At 40.1% G+C, this 13986-nt stretch overlaps 1 long non-coding RNA gene across 1 annotated transcript; it reads left to right on the forward strand.

Annotated features, from left to right (window-relative positions):
* Positions 1–240: 240 nt before the first annotated feature.
* LOC113913298 lies at positions 241–13083 on the forward strand. The gene is made up of 3 exons (XR_003517144.2): positions 241–281; positions 449–616; positions 10590–13083. It is a non-coding gene; the product is annotated as an uncharacterized LOC113913298 (long non-coding RNA).
* Positions 13084–13986: the final 903 nt, after the last annotated feature.

Consider the following 13986-nt stretch of genomic DNA (forward strand, 5'->3'; position numbering starts at 1 on the left):
CTGAGCTATACACTTAAAAATCATTAACTTGGTAAACTTTATTTAATGTATATTTTGCCATAATTTAAAACATAAATTTAGAAAAAGAGAAGTTTGAAAAGCAAGAAGAAATGGCCAATGATAGGGTCCTGTAATGTCTCATCACAGTTTCATGATTTTGTTCAAAGGTGACCCTTTACAGTTAGGTAATAAACAGGTGACAACATCACACAGAAATGAGGCATGAGGGGACAGATCAGGGCAGAGGACATCCAAGTCATGCCAGGAACCTGGATGGGGAGGTTGGAATTGCAGAATATAAGATTTCAAAATGAATTTACAGATTGTGTTTGGGGTTTCATTTGTTGGCTCCTTTGTGTTTTATTTTAACCCAGTGGCCATGGGTTTCCAGGGTGCCAGGCCCTCCCGAGCTTTTTCAAAAAAAATTTTTTTTTTTAAATTCTCACAGGTGTACTATTCTAAGGAGAAAGTCCATGGCTTTCATCGGATCCCAAAGCATTCTCTCAACCCAAAGAAACTAAAGAAATGGATCCAGTCCACACTCACCTTTCTCAGTTGAGGAAACTGACACTAGAAGAAACATGGCTTCAAGCCCAAGGTCCCAGAGATAGTTACGGTAGGTCCTGTTTCTCCGTTTCACAGAGGATTTTGAGTTTCAGGTGACTTCCCCCTTGATAGTCTTTCCATTTTTAAGAGAGGGCTGCTTGGGGTGGGGGGATGGGTTAGCCTGGTGATGGGTATTAAAGAGGGCACGTTCTGCGTGGAGCACTGGGTGTTATGAACAAACAATGAATCATGGAACACTACATCAAGAACTAATGATGTATGGTGATTAACATAACAATAAAAATTATTAAAAAAAAAAAAAGAGAGAGGGCTGCTTGGAACTCGCTGTCCTCTGAACTGTAGCACAGTTGCCTCTGCTGGTCCTGCCTTCACTGATTCCAGTGGGAGTCCTTTGCCAAGGGAGGGACGAGGGCGACCAGGGTAGAAGCAGAGGAAGGGTACTGTATCTGCTGGAAGCCCTGGGGGCCTGGGGGGCAGGTGCTGACTGTAACTATTTGGATGTCCTTGGGTTTAAATGACTCCCCCGAGAAGGTGACAGGAACTAGAACCATTGTACTCATATCACAGAAGGATCTAGCTGCAGGGCTGGGCACAGCACAGTCCGGCTTCCCCAGGGAGGATGGAGAGTGATTCGTAGCAGGATCTGCCCAGAACAAAAGGAGAAGGAAGAAATTTGGGCTTAGCACAATGACTACAAAGACCAAACAGGCAGTCTGGTAAAGCATCAAGCCAGCCAAAGAAATGTAAGCCCTCTTCTTGGCGGGAACTAGCTATGTGTGAGTAATAAGATCCTTTCTCAGGGAAGCAGGTGCTTTGTAGACAACTGGTCTTAATGAGCACACATCAATAGGTTTGGCTGAAAACCTCCCAATACCAGAGAATAGAACAGTTAAATCAAATAATGAAGATGCCGTAACGGTGCAGTAAATGGAGGCACGCTGCCCGGAAACTGCGCTCTTCTATTAAGTCTCAAAATTGTTGTGCCAGGTGACACAGTGCTCAAAAGAAGTGTTAGTGAAATTAATAGATTAGAATTACCAACTAATTAAATTGTGGGGCACAGTCTTTCTAGTATTCAGCAGTAGTCAGCAGCAGAACCTATTCCACGTAGCTAGGGAGAAATGGCTCTCATGGAAGAAGGAGGGTAGCAGCTCAAACAGCCTCCCGTATGCTCCCATACTCTCCACAGTATCAGCTCAGAGGATCCACTCAGTAATGGGGAGAGACATGTTTTACAAATGTGGAAGAGTCCAGCAATTGCTCCTTTTCCTATACGCAACTATAAATCTGTGTCTTTCAGCCAATGTGGACAGCACATATAAGAGATGCTGGTTTGTTTTTTCTTATATCCATGAAATGAACCTCAGAAAGTCTGAGGCACAAGAATTAGACTGTCCTGACAATCACCCGGATGCTGCAGCCAGAATTTGAATGATTACCCAGTGAGAAATAAAAATTGTTTTCCTATGCTGTCAAACATACAGTTTTGGGCAATTATAATTTTTTTAATCATATACTGACTATTGAGCTATCTAAGGACTAGCTATAATAACGTATAGCATGAATAAATTGCAATAGGGAATTAAAAAGAAATTAAAATCTATATGGCAAAAAAACTGGTAAGTAGAGGGGCACGTGGGTGGCTCAGTCAGTTGAGCATCTAGCTCCTGATCCCAGGGCTCTGGGATAGAGCCCCATGTCTGACTCCCTGCTCAGCAGGAAGTCTGCTTCTCCCTCTGCCCTTCCCCGCCCAACTCATGCTCTCTCTCTCTCTCTCTCTCACTCTCTCTCCCAAATAAATGAATAAAATCTTTGAAAAAATCATTTAAATAAAAAACTGATAAGTAGAATATAGATATGATTAACATCTAAACGTCATATAAATGAATGTTACACAAGCTGCTTAGCATGAGAAATTGCAAAAAATCTGCGATTAACTCGTGTTAATTTGACATCAAATGCAACAGTTTTATTTTTAGCACTGTAAGAATAAACATGTAATTAGCTCTCAAAGAGGATGTATCATAAATAGTCCAGTCTGGCTATTTTAACCAACCAAATAATTCAAGGTTATTGGATTTTTTTAAATTATATATTCAGAGTTTTCACCATAAAAGTAATCATTGTCATTAAAGACGTTTGAAATTACAAAAAGGTAGAAAAAGAGAAAAATTACATTTTACTTTTACTTTAGGATTTGTATATACAGGTTTCTTTGCTTATTTGGGGCACATAGTCAGTTTTATAATGCAAATGATTTGGTGTTCTTATTTTTTTCCTTAAATAAAAATCATCTTCCAATGCTATTATACCCTACTTACAACAATAACTTCTATTATTATACATACCATACTTTCTAAATTGTATTTTAATAGATGTACAACATTCCATTAATTGTTTATTATTTATAATAGCATCAAAAAATACTTAGGAATCAATTTAATAAAATAAATGTAAGACTTGTACACTGAAAATTACAAAATACAATTGAAAAAATATTTTTTAAGACCTAGGTAAATGGGAAGACATCCTGTGTCATGCACCGGAAGACTCAGTATCATTAAGATGGCAATACTCCCAAATTGATCTATAGATGCAATGTAGTCCCTCACGAAATTCCAACTGCCCTTTCCACAGGAATGGACAAGGTTGATCCTAAAGTTCACTGAACAGAGAGGCTCAATTAAGATGTTAAATCAGATGGTTTATTAATTAATTCAAAACCCGGGGCTCCTGCGTGGCTCAGTTATTAAGCATCTGCCTTTTCCTGGGATCGAGCCGCGCATCGGGCTCCCTGCTCAGCCAGGAGCCTGCTTCTCCCTCTCCCACTCCCCCTGCTTGTGTTCCCTCTCTAATTGTCTCTCTCTGTGTGTCAAATAAATAAATAAAATCTTAAAAAATAATTAATTCAAAACCCACAATGAGACACTCTATTGGGGGAGATAGAATAGTTCAACATAGCATAGAGTCCAAGTGAGGTGAAAGATGATCCTCCCTGAATCTTGATTCTTGGGATTCCCTTCTCTCTCTCTCTCTCCTCTCTCTCTCTCTCCCCCCGCTCCTTCTCCTTCTCCTCCTCCTCCCCCCTCCCTCTCTTCCTTCGTCCCTCTCCCCACCACCCTCCTCATTCTGTCACAAGTACCGGAGTTGAGGTTGAGAGGTTAAGCTAGAAATTCCTGGGATCAATAATATGCACTACCTCCTTTGGAAAACACAGGAGCAAGTACTTCTGACGTCAGCTATAGCTTGCCAACTAGCCTGCTGAACAGCCATGGTTTTGTCTGCATTTCTTAACCCAAGCACCATGGGGCCAGGATGGGTCCATATGAGTAGCCAACCTAGGGATGATTAGCTGTCAACCGAGAAGTGACAGGATCTGTACCTTATGACTTGGCTGTCTCATATTTTCTTTCCGTAAAGAAATACTTTTGCTTCTTTCATCCTATTTATCATATATGTAATATGTCTTGAATGTTACTAATGTATCATCTATATTTAACATATTTTGTGAATTCTGCTCATGTTGTTCACGCTACTTCTTTATTCATTTTCTATCTTTAACACATCTTATGAGTTTTACCTACCACTCATAAGCTATTAGCTTAGGTATTAACTTTGCTTAACACTTACGGGTTTCATCCATCCCGTCTGTGGTGGTTAATTTTATGTGTCAACATAACTGGGCTAAAGAATGCCCTGATAGCTGGTAAAACATTATACCTGGATGTGTCTGCAAGGCTGTCTCTAGAAAAGATTAACATTTGAATCAGTAGACTCAGTAAAAAAAGATCCACCGTCATCAATGAGGTGGCATCATCCAATTCCTTGAGGGCCAGAATAGAAATGAAATGGCATAGAAAAGGTGGAGGAAGAGTGGATTTGCTATCTCTGGTTAGCTAGGACATCCATCTTCTTCTGCCTCCAGACATCAATACCTGTGCTCCTGATTCTTGGTCTTTCAGACTCAGACTGGGACTTCCACCCCTCATTCTCAGACCTTTGGGTTCAGACTGAATTGCATCGGTGACTTTCCCAGTTCTCCAGCTTGCAGATAGCAGTTCACAGGACTTCTTGGCCTCCATAACTGCATGAGCCAATCCCTATTGGCTCTCTCTCTGGAAAACCCTTGAGTAATACCCCATTTGTCTCTCTTGTCTTCTGTTACGGAATTAAATATTTCATAAATAAAATAGCAAACTCACATTATAAGGATTGAGAAAAATTACTGGATTTAGTCAATTTTTAGGGTACTTTCATATTCCTCTCTCTTCATAAAATATTATAAATTTTAGCCATTTGACCTTCCAAGCAAATGTGAACCTTTGTAAAGTACTAGCCCTGTTTTTTGACTGATTGTTAGAGTTGGGTTGTTTTCATCCCTTGTCTCCTGACACAACTGTATCAGCCAAGAGAGAATTGACAATTTATTTTAATATAGACAATTTAACATAAAGGATCAATAACTAGATATAAAGAATTATTAACTATGCTTTGGAGCTCTGAAAAGGTAAAACAGGGAACATTAAACCACCATGGAGGTAACAAGACTTCGGGAAGCAGATGGTCCCTTCCTTTTTGGGGGACTAAAGAGAAGCTTGGAGAAAGAGTCCCACAGAATTGAATCCCAGACCTCTGAGAAGGGGGTGCCCCATGGCCCTGGAATCCCAACTTTTGTGAGCCACTGATGCTGGTGTTAAGGTGGTACTTTTTTTTTTTTTAAGTAAGCTCTATACCCAACGTGGGGTTTGAACTCATGACCCTGAGATCAAGAGTCATGTGCTCTACTGACTGAGCCAGCCAGGCACTCCAAGGTGATACTTTGATTTTAGCTCTTCAAGGGTTAGAAAACCTGCAAAGTGGATTCACCTTCTGCCCCAGAAATCAGCTGGAGTGAGGAAATACTGCTTGGGGGTTGCACACAGCTTCCTGTCAAGGAAGTCCCCAGGAAGGAGAAGCCCTCCTCCCTAGTCCTGCATCCTCCCTCTAGCAGAACCCACAGGAAACCAGTTGGCAAAACAGATATGTGGTGTGCAGAGACCAGCCCCCCGTCACAAAGCCTAGCAGAGAGGGTGGTTTGGAGCGAAGGGCCAATGACTTGGTAACTGGCACAACAACCCTGTCCAATGTAGCTAGATAATTTGTTATGTGTCATTATTACTAAAAAACGGGTGGCAATTCCTTACTGACATCAGAGCTACATATGAGCTGAAGACACAAGGGCCAATTTTTATTTCTACATGTGACAAACTGGTATTCTATTCCAGGTGAAGCCTTAGAGTCGATCCCGAAAGGAGTAACGTACATTTCCTCTTTGAATGGGGGACCTATCCTAAATTATCAGTTAATGGTCAATACTTTATCCTCCTGAGTATTTAATTTATGACCCATGTTTCTTTCAGACTTCAGAAAGGTCTATTTGGTAGTTCGTGCTAGGATATAATGATAAGATATTCCAAAGTGTTAAAACTCTAGTAACTGTCCCCATTTTCTACAGTTCTATAGAGGGTCACTCTGAATTGCCATGTGAATTTTTATCTCTATCCCATTGGGTATAAGTGTGGCCAAAAAATTCTTTCTACTGAAATACTTAAACAATGATTCAAAATAAGCTCCATTCACCTAGAGGTATTATGCTAAGTGAAATAGGTCAGAAAAAGACAAATACCATATGATTTTACTTATGTCTGGAATCTAAAAAGCAAGACGAATGAACAAACAAAACAAAGCAGAAATAGACTCAAAGATACAGAGAACAAACTGGTGGTTGTCAGAGAGGAGAAGGTGGGCTGATGGGTGAAATACGTGAAAATACAAACTTCTAGTTATAAAATAAATAAGTCATGGGGATGAAAAGTATAACATAGGAAATATAGTCAATAATATTGCAATAATTTCATATGGTAACAGATGATGTTATACTGGGGCGCCTGGATGGCTCAGTCGGTTAAGCGTCCGATCCTTGATTTCAGCTCAGATCATGATCTCGGGGTCGTGAGATTGAGCCTGGCAACACGACAGGCTCCACGTTCAGCATGGAGTCTGCTTGTCCATCTCCCTCTGCTCCTCTCCCTGCTTGTGCTCTCTCTTTCTCTAAAATAATAAGTAAAATCTTAAAAAAAAAAAAGAAATACGTATTTAGTCAGATGACCAAAATATATTTCTCAGATATATTTGATCTTCATTCATAGTTACTGAAAATGCCCCAAAGCATAAAGGTGAAATGGGTATCTTATTATTAATGAAGGCAACTTTTGGACCCTACCCAGGTGTGAAGGCTAGTTGCCAGGAGGACCAACCCTGAGATTAGAGGGTTGGAACTTCCAGTCTCATCCCCTGACCTCCAGGGTGGGGAGGGGGCTGGAGATTGAATCAGCCAATGGCTAATAACAATCATGATTCTGCAGTGAAGGCTCTGTAAAGACCCAAGACGACTAGATGTGGAGACCTTCCAGGCTGGTGAACATTTGGAGAAGTCAGGGAAGCTTCGCACCCATTCCCCATACCTTGCCCTGTGTATCTCTTCATCGGACTGTTGATTCATGTATTTTATCATATCCTTTAAGAAACTGGTAAACTTAAGTGTTTCCCTGAGTCCTGTGAGCTTCTCTAGCAAATGACAAGAACCTAAGGAGAAGGTTGTTACAACCTCAAATCTGAAGCTGGTTGGTCAGAAGCATAAGTAACAGCCTGAGGTTTGAGACTGGCATCTAAAGTGGGGGGAGGTGGGAGGGGGCAGTCTTGTAGGATTGAATCTGATGCTATCTCCAGGTAGGAGTGTCAGAGTTGAGTTGAATTCATGGACATACTGCTGGTGTCCAAGAATTGTTTGGTATTATGTGTGTGGGGGGAACATTCCCACAAAGTTAGAATTGAGTCCAGGAACCCTAAAAGAGATGGCAACTAGATCTATCATGGTGATCATTTTGTAAGGTATATAAATGTTGAGTCACTATGTTATAACTGGAAACGAATATAATATTGTAAGTCAACTATCCTTCAACTAAAAAAATTGTAAGAATTAAGAAGAAAAAAGCAAAAACTAGCTCCATTCAAGGTATATTATAATACTGGTTATGTATAGTTATTTCCAAAGAGCAAAACTCAGTTTAACTATCAAGGGATTTATACCAATATCCATTAACCACAGATGCACATTTTGAATAGTTTTTGAATATCAGTAGAAATTCAAGACTATATTGAAGTTTTAATAATTAATCAGAAATATGCAATGTTAATGAATCCCAGTATATTCGGTATGACTTGTAATACACAGCAGGGGCATAGAAAAGCACACATCACACTATGTAAATGAGACCATAGAGTTGGGAAAAAACCCAGTACTTGTTGAGGTAACACCTTCCCCATTTTAATTTTAACTGGGTTTGCATCATATTACTGAAAGCAAAGTAAAACTAAACACTAGAATGGGTCACAAAGAAGTGTTAACGGCATACTCTACTTACTAGAAAATGTTTTCAAAGTAATCTTATTAATGATGATATTCTTCAATTTTATATATCTGTTATCTAAAATAATAATTTTAGTGGCCCCTGGGTGGCTCAGTCCTTAAGCGTCCGCCTTTGGGCTCAGGTCATGATCCTGGGTTCCTGGGATCAAGCCCCGCATCGGGCTCCCTGCTCCGCGGGGAGCCTGCTTCTCCCTCTCCCTCTGCCTGCTGCTCCCCCTGCTTGTGCTCTCTCTCTCTCTCTCTCTCTGTTAAATAAATAAATAAAACCTTTAAAAATAATAAATAAATAAAATAATTTTCAAACTCCTACAGTAATAGAAGAATATGCAAGAACTGTTTACTATAGCAAAAGATACTGTTTTTGTGAAGAATGTAGTTTTAACAATGACACGAGTAGTTTCATTTATCAAAATATTTTTTGAAAGATACATGTCCAGATATTAACCATTTTGTATTATATATTTCTCCATTCATTCAACATTCTTTTTCAAGAAATATAAAAACTAGTTATTGCCCCTGCCCCAGTGGAATTTGGATTCAGTAATTCTAGAATTTTAACTCTATCCATCATGGGCATTCATCCTTTTTCATGCAATCTTGGAACAGTTACTGGCCTGAGAAAGTCCTGATTTGGGATTGAGATGTAATATTTACAAGTTTTGTCACAATGGCAACATCTGGCTTAGTCTCTGCCATCTCACCTTAGTGAGCAAGTGCCTATGATATGTTATCTATTTAAATAACATGTTCAACCACTGTTCATAGAATACACACAGGGTTATAGGAAAGGTTAAAGCACTTTTCCAGGTAAGAAAAGCCAAACAAGAATTTCTAGGTCAGATTGTATCCTTGATCGAATTCACCAGATCACAGTCAACAGATAATTGACTTGATGATAAGACAAGCACAGAAAGAAAGAAAAGACTTTTCTTCTGTTTGTATCTATTCGTTTTAATTATTTTTTGGTTATTGTGTTGCTATAGAAAGTTTTAAGAACTTGTTATTGCTAATTAAGTTTTAAAGACACAAACATACACAGTGATTGTGCCAACAGGGGGGAAAGGTTTATTTTGCATACCTTAAAGACTGTACAATCAGAAATTTCTTGCAATTTTTTTTAAAGATTTTATTTATTTATTTGAGAGAGAGAATGAGAGAGAGAGAGAGCACATGAGAGGGGGGAAGGTCAGAGGGAGAAGCAGACACCTTTCTGAGCAGGGAGCCCGATGTGGGACTCAATCCTGGGACTCCAGGATCATGACCTGAGCCGAAGGCAGTCGCTTAACCAACTGAGCCACCCAGGCGCCCTTCTTGCAATTTTTAGATGACTGATTAATATGCAGGTTGCCAAACCATAACAGCACAGTGAGTAGATAAAACACATTCAGTTCAGGAGTGAGGTACTAGGATTTCCAGATGCTTATGGAATGATTTTTAAATTCACAGTAGGACTTTCCATTTTGAAAATGCTTGTTTTTACTAGTAACTGTGACTTAAAGTGACTCTATGTGCCAGTTCCACAATTTAATCTCTAATTAATCTCCACGATTTTATGAGGAGGTTGTTCACACATGAGAATTAGTTAAAAAGCTAATGACATTTGTCTAGGATCACACAACCAGTAAATGACACAGTGTCATTCTTCCCACAGGAGCACCTAAGAGCTGGATTTTCTTAAAACAATTATTTTCCCACAGTTTCAAGGGGCCATTACACAAAGTTAAAACAGTAAAAATCTGGAAGCTCCAGGAGCTAGAGAATCTCTTGGTTCAAAGCCTGATGTTGAGCCTAATGCTGAGAGCCTAAGATGAAAATAACTCATGGCTTTATATCTGGCATCTCCAGCAGCAGGAGCCCCATTCACCTCTACCTGAAATGCCCTAACAGTATGCAATCCAGCCACACGCTAGAGATCTTTCCACAGATGTTCCCTCTGTGCTGCTTAAATTCCAAAGCTAATCCTCCTATGCCCGATTCCCTCTTTAGCTGTCAACTTAATCTCTGCTAAGGTTTCAGCTGATATTGTGAGGTGCTGGTTATTATTAGCTCACGAGTTCATTCATGCATCCAGAAGGTCCAGAAACTAGATAAGCTTTTGATGCATCTCCAATGTCAACCACTGTACCGGACCCATAGTAGAATGAATTGAATGGATAAATAAAGGAACAAATAGGTGAATGAATGAAAGTTTGTCACAAGGACAAGGGAAAATATTTGGGATTCACTCTCAGTTTAGCATGGCGACCAAGCCTAGAGAGAGAAGCACCATCTCTACTGCACTGTTGCTCTCCATCTCTTCTGGTCGTTTGCTGATTTTTTTCTGCTGGAACTCTAATAAGATGGGGACACTCAATTAGATCAGCATACCTCTTCTAATCAGGGGTGGGCCGGAAAATGCTGAACAACTGCTGGGGGCTGTAGGGAAGGTAGCAAAAAGCATAACAAGACACGGTACAGACTGCTGTAGACACCCAAGACAATTTAAGAGCCTAAAATTGTAGAATTAAAAGATCTTTCTAACTTATCTAATCCAATGCTTTCTCTGTTTTACAAGGAATACCTGAATTCCAGCCAGAAGCATCTCCTTAAGGTTGCAGAGACCAGAAACCAGATGACACACTCCTCACCCTTTGGGTGATTCCGACACATTGGTCCACGGATACTGCTCATCTTTCCACAGCATATCAAAAAAAGAAAACTAGTGTGTTCACTTTATTATTTTCACTTATTTAGCACTTCTCTCCCTCATAAATAACATAATATTGAGGTGACTCAATCTCATCACTTTGGAGAACATTCTAATTCCATCCCATCAGGTAGCATGCTTATCATTATTCTTCTAATTAAAGTAAATACTAGGTCAGAGATGAAAATCAATTGCCACGATGGAAAAGGAATCAAAATCTGCCAGTATCTGGTAACACTAGGAGCTAGAGCTTCCTTGACGTTAAGTAATCTAAGGATAAGCCCCTCCCCCCACCACCATGATATTTTTCAAGACTCTAAGGCAGTTTTTATGCCTTTACCAGAGAAAGAAAGGGTCAGAATCTACCTATCAAAGTAGCTAGGAGAGTTCCAAAAGTTCTCTTCCCTGGCAGTCATTTACAGATTTAGGAAAGAAACCCAGGTACTCACTTTTGCTTTCTCTGTCAACATTCCTTCTGGTCAAAAGCACATCCAGTTATTCAAAAAGAACAGATTCCTGAAGTCAAGAGATCTGAATTCAAGATCTAGCTCTGCCTTCTCTGGGCTGAGACACTTGACATCTCTGGACCTCCATATCCATCTGTAGAGTGGAAAAGATATGAATATTCCTTACTTTTCAGTATTATGGAAATCAAAAGTGCTGATGCACGAGAAAAAAATAAGTAAATACACTGCATTATTATTTGCCAATATGTCTTCCAGAGAGGAAAAGTAATGTGTTTAAAAAAGACTAGCCTTTAGAGAACAAGTCAAGATTGTTTTGTTGATTTTTGGCTTGTGAAATACTCTACTTTCCAATTTTGAGAATTGATTACAGAGAAGAAAGGGAAGATACCATGTACCTGTCTGAACTGAAGATCACCTTTAGATCAGTTCACTCTCCATTTGCCAAATTCAGGCAAATAGTAACTACCTCGGAAGTTTTAAAATTTCACAAAAGTCCTACAAAAATAGACTTATGAGAAATGGCATTGTTTTTAACGATGTGGTCAATTTATTACTTTCTCCACAATTATTATGCTTTTGGGTTTAAAAAAGTCAGAGAAAACAGTGAAGAAAATCTACATAAGGCTGCATAAATATGTGTAGGCTATGGCTCAGGTTCCTCTGTGATCTCCTCTCCCCTGGACTCATTGTCACTTACGTGAAAGAGCCGAAACCCCTGGATTTCCCCATCTCAGCCACTATAATTCTGTGGCTGTTTGCAGATCAGCTTTTCATGGCTTATTCACATTTCTTCACACAGGGTAATAAGGTCGTGAACGAGTATTATTTTTAATTGAAGAGTTGGCTCTCAAAACAATATTGAATTCAATGGCTATTGAGTATTTGAAGAAGGACAATGATCTTCTCAAAGTTTCAGTCACAATACTCGTTCCATGGAACTAGATTTTCCACTTGGAAGTATGTCTCAGTTTGGGCAGGGGATCCTATTGTGCGAGGGTGTTTATTTTACTGCAGAAAAAGACATCTTTCACTTGGAAAGTGTTCACCTTTTTCCTGAAGCGAGCTGAATTCGGTAACACGTGGTAAAAATAAAGTAAGTTCATTATGTGGAGCTTCAGGTGTACAGATGCTGTCTAATAAGACTTTAATCATTGTGCATTTTAATGGCCTGTCCTTATTTTTTTCCGCTCTGGGACTTACCTGCCAAAATGCCTAGCTGAGAAGTATCCCATCTAAATTTTAATGAATATCAATGCTGACCAGTCTCTGTTTAAAAAAAAAAAAAAAAGTTTTTTTTTTTTTTTTTTTACCAAATGGAAGAATTGCATAAACCATGGTGACAAATGCTGTGGGAGGTGCCTTTCCCCATCTGTGTCCCTGCTACCCTTCTTGGGTTGCATTCAGTCATCGGGAGATAAGCCTTCCTCAGTCCTGGGTTGGGGTGGGGATGGAGGCTGAACCTCCACTGGTCACTCCACCAGGGCTTGGTCAAACATCAGCCAGTGACAGGAAAGGAGAGATCTATGGGGGACTCATTATAAAGTAGGAGGCCAGAAGGAATGTGCTCTTCGCTGCTCATCCAGCCTCTGGATGCTTTTGTGCGAGCACATGATGTTTATAACTGCTGCAGCTACCCTGTGACCATGGGGAATGGCAGGAGGTGGCCCAAAGCTGTGAGGAAGACAGCAGAAAGATGAAATAATTTCCCTCCACGATGTCTTAAGCCTCTGACTTAATGACCCAGGGGAATACCCTCCCTCCAGACCGCTTGCTATGGAACTTTCCCCTTAACTTTTGAGCTGAGTGTTCTGTTACTATCAGACAACACTATCACACTGACAATTTATATAACTAACAATCCATTAGTTAATTTTTTTTAAAGACTTGTTTATTTATTTGAGAGAGAGAGTGAGATCTCAGGGTAGGGAGGAGGGGCAGGGGGAAGACAGACTCTCAAGCAGACTCTTCGCTGAGCATGGAGCCTGATGTGGGGCTTGATCCCATGACCGTGAGATCACGACCACGAAATGACAACCTGAGCCAAAACCAAGAGTTTGACACTTAATAGCCTGTACCACCCAGGCACCCCAACAATTGATTACTTAATTGATTATTTTTTAGAGTTGAATACCAGAATGCTCAGAGCTTAACTTTAAATCATTACCCTGTCCTGGTCTTAGTTCTAACAGGACATCAAACTAATATTAATGGGTGTGATTTTTTTCCCCCTCAATCCAGTGTAGACAGACATAACAAGAGCCTTCACCAAAAAGATATGGAGAAGTAGAATAGATTTTTCCTTCTCTAGTCTGCCAGTCCCCTGCCTCCTCCAAACTCTTCAGGCCTTTATAGACACCTTGGGTACCTGGAGTGCTCTGACAACAAATTCCCATGTACATTTTAAGACTTATTCCTGGGGCTCCTGGGTGGCTCAGTCATTAAGTGTCTGCCTTCAGCTCAGGTCATGATCCCAGCGTCCTGGGATCGAGCCCCTGCATCGGGCTCTCTGCTCGGCGGGAAGCCTGCTTCTCCCTCTCCCATTTCCCCTGCTTGTGTTCCCTCTCTCGCTATGTCTCTCACCATCAAATAAATAAATTAAATCTTTAAAAAAAAAAAAAAAAGACCTGAGTCAAATACTAGCTCCAAAGCACACTAGCAGCAAGTAATGGGCAAAACCACTTAATGTCTTTCAACCACAATCCCATTTAAGTCAGGTGGCAATGGAAAGGAAATATAGGCAGAGTAAACCAAATCACAGAATCTTCCATTCCCATTGTCCATAAAAAGTGAGTAGAAGA

The sequence above is a fragment of the Zalophus californianus genome, chromosome 14, assembly GCF_009762305.2.
Source record: "Zalophus californianus isolate mZalCal1 chromosome 14, mZalCal1.pri.v2, whole genome shotgun sequence".
Classification (NCBI taxonomy): domain Eukaryota; kingdom Metazoa; phylum Chordata; class Mammalia; order Carnivora; family Otariidae; genus Zalophus; species Zalophus californianus.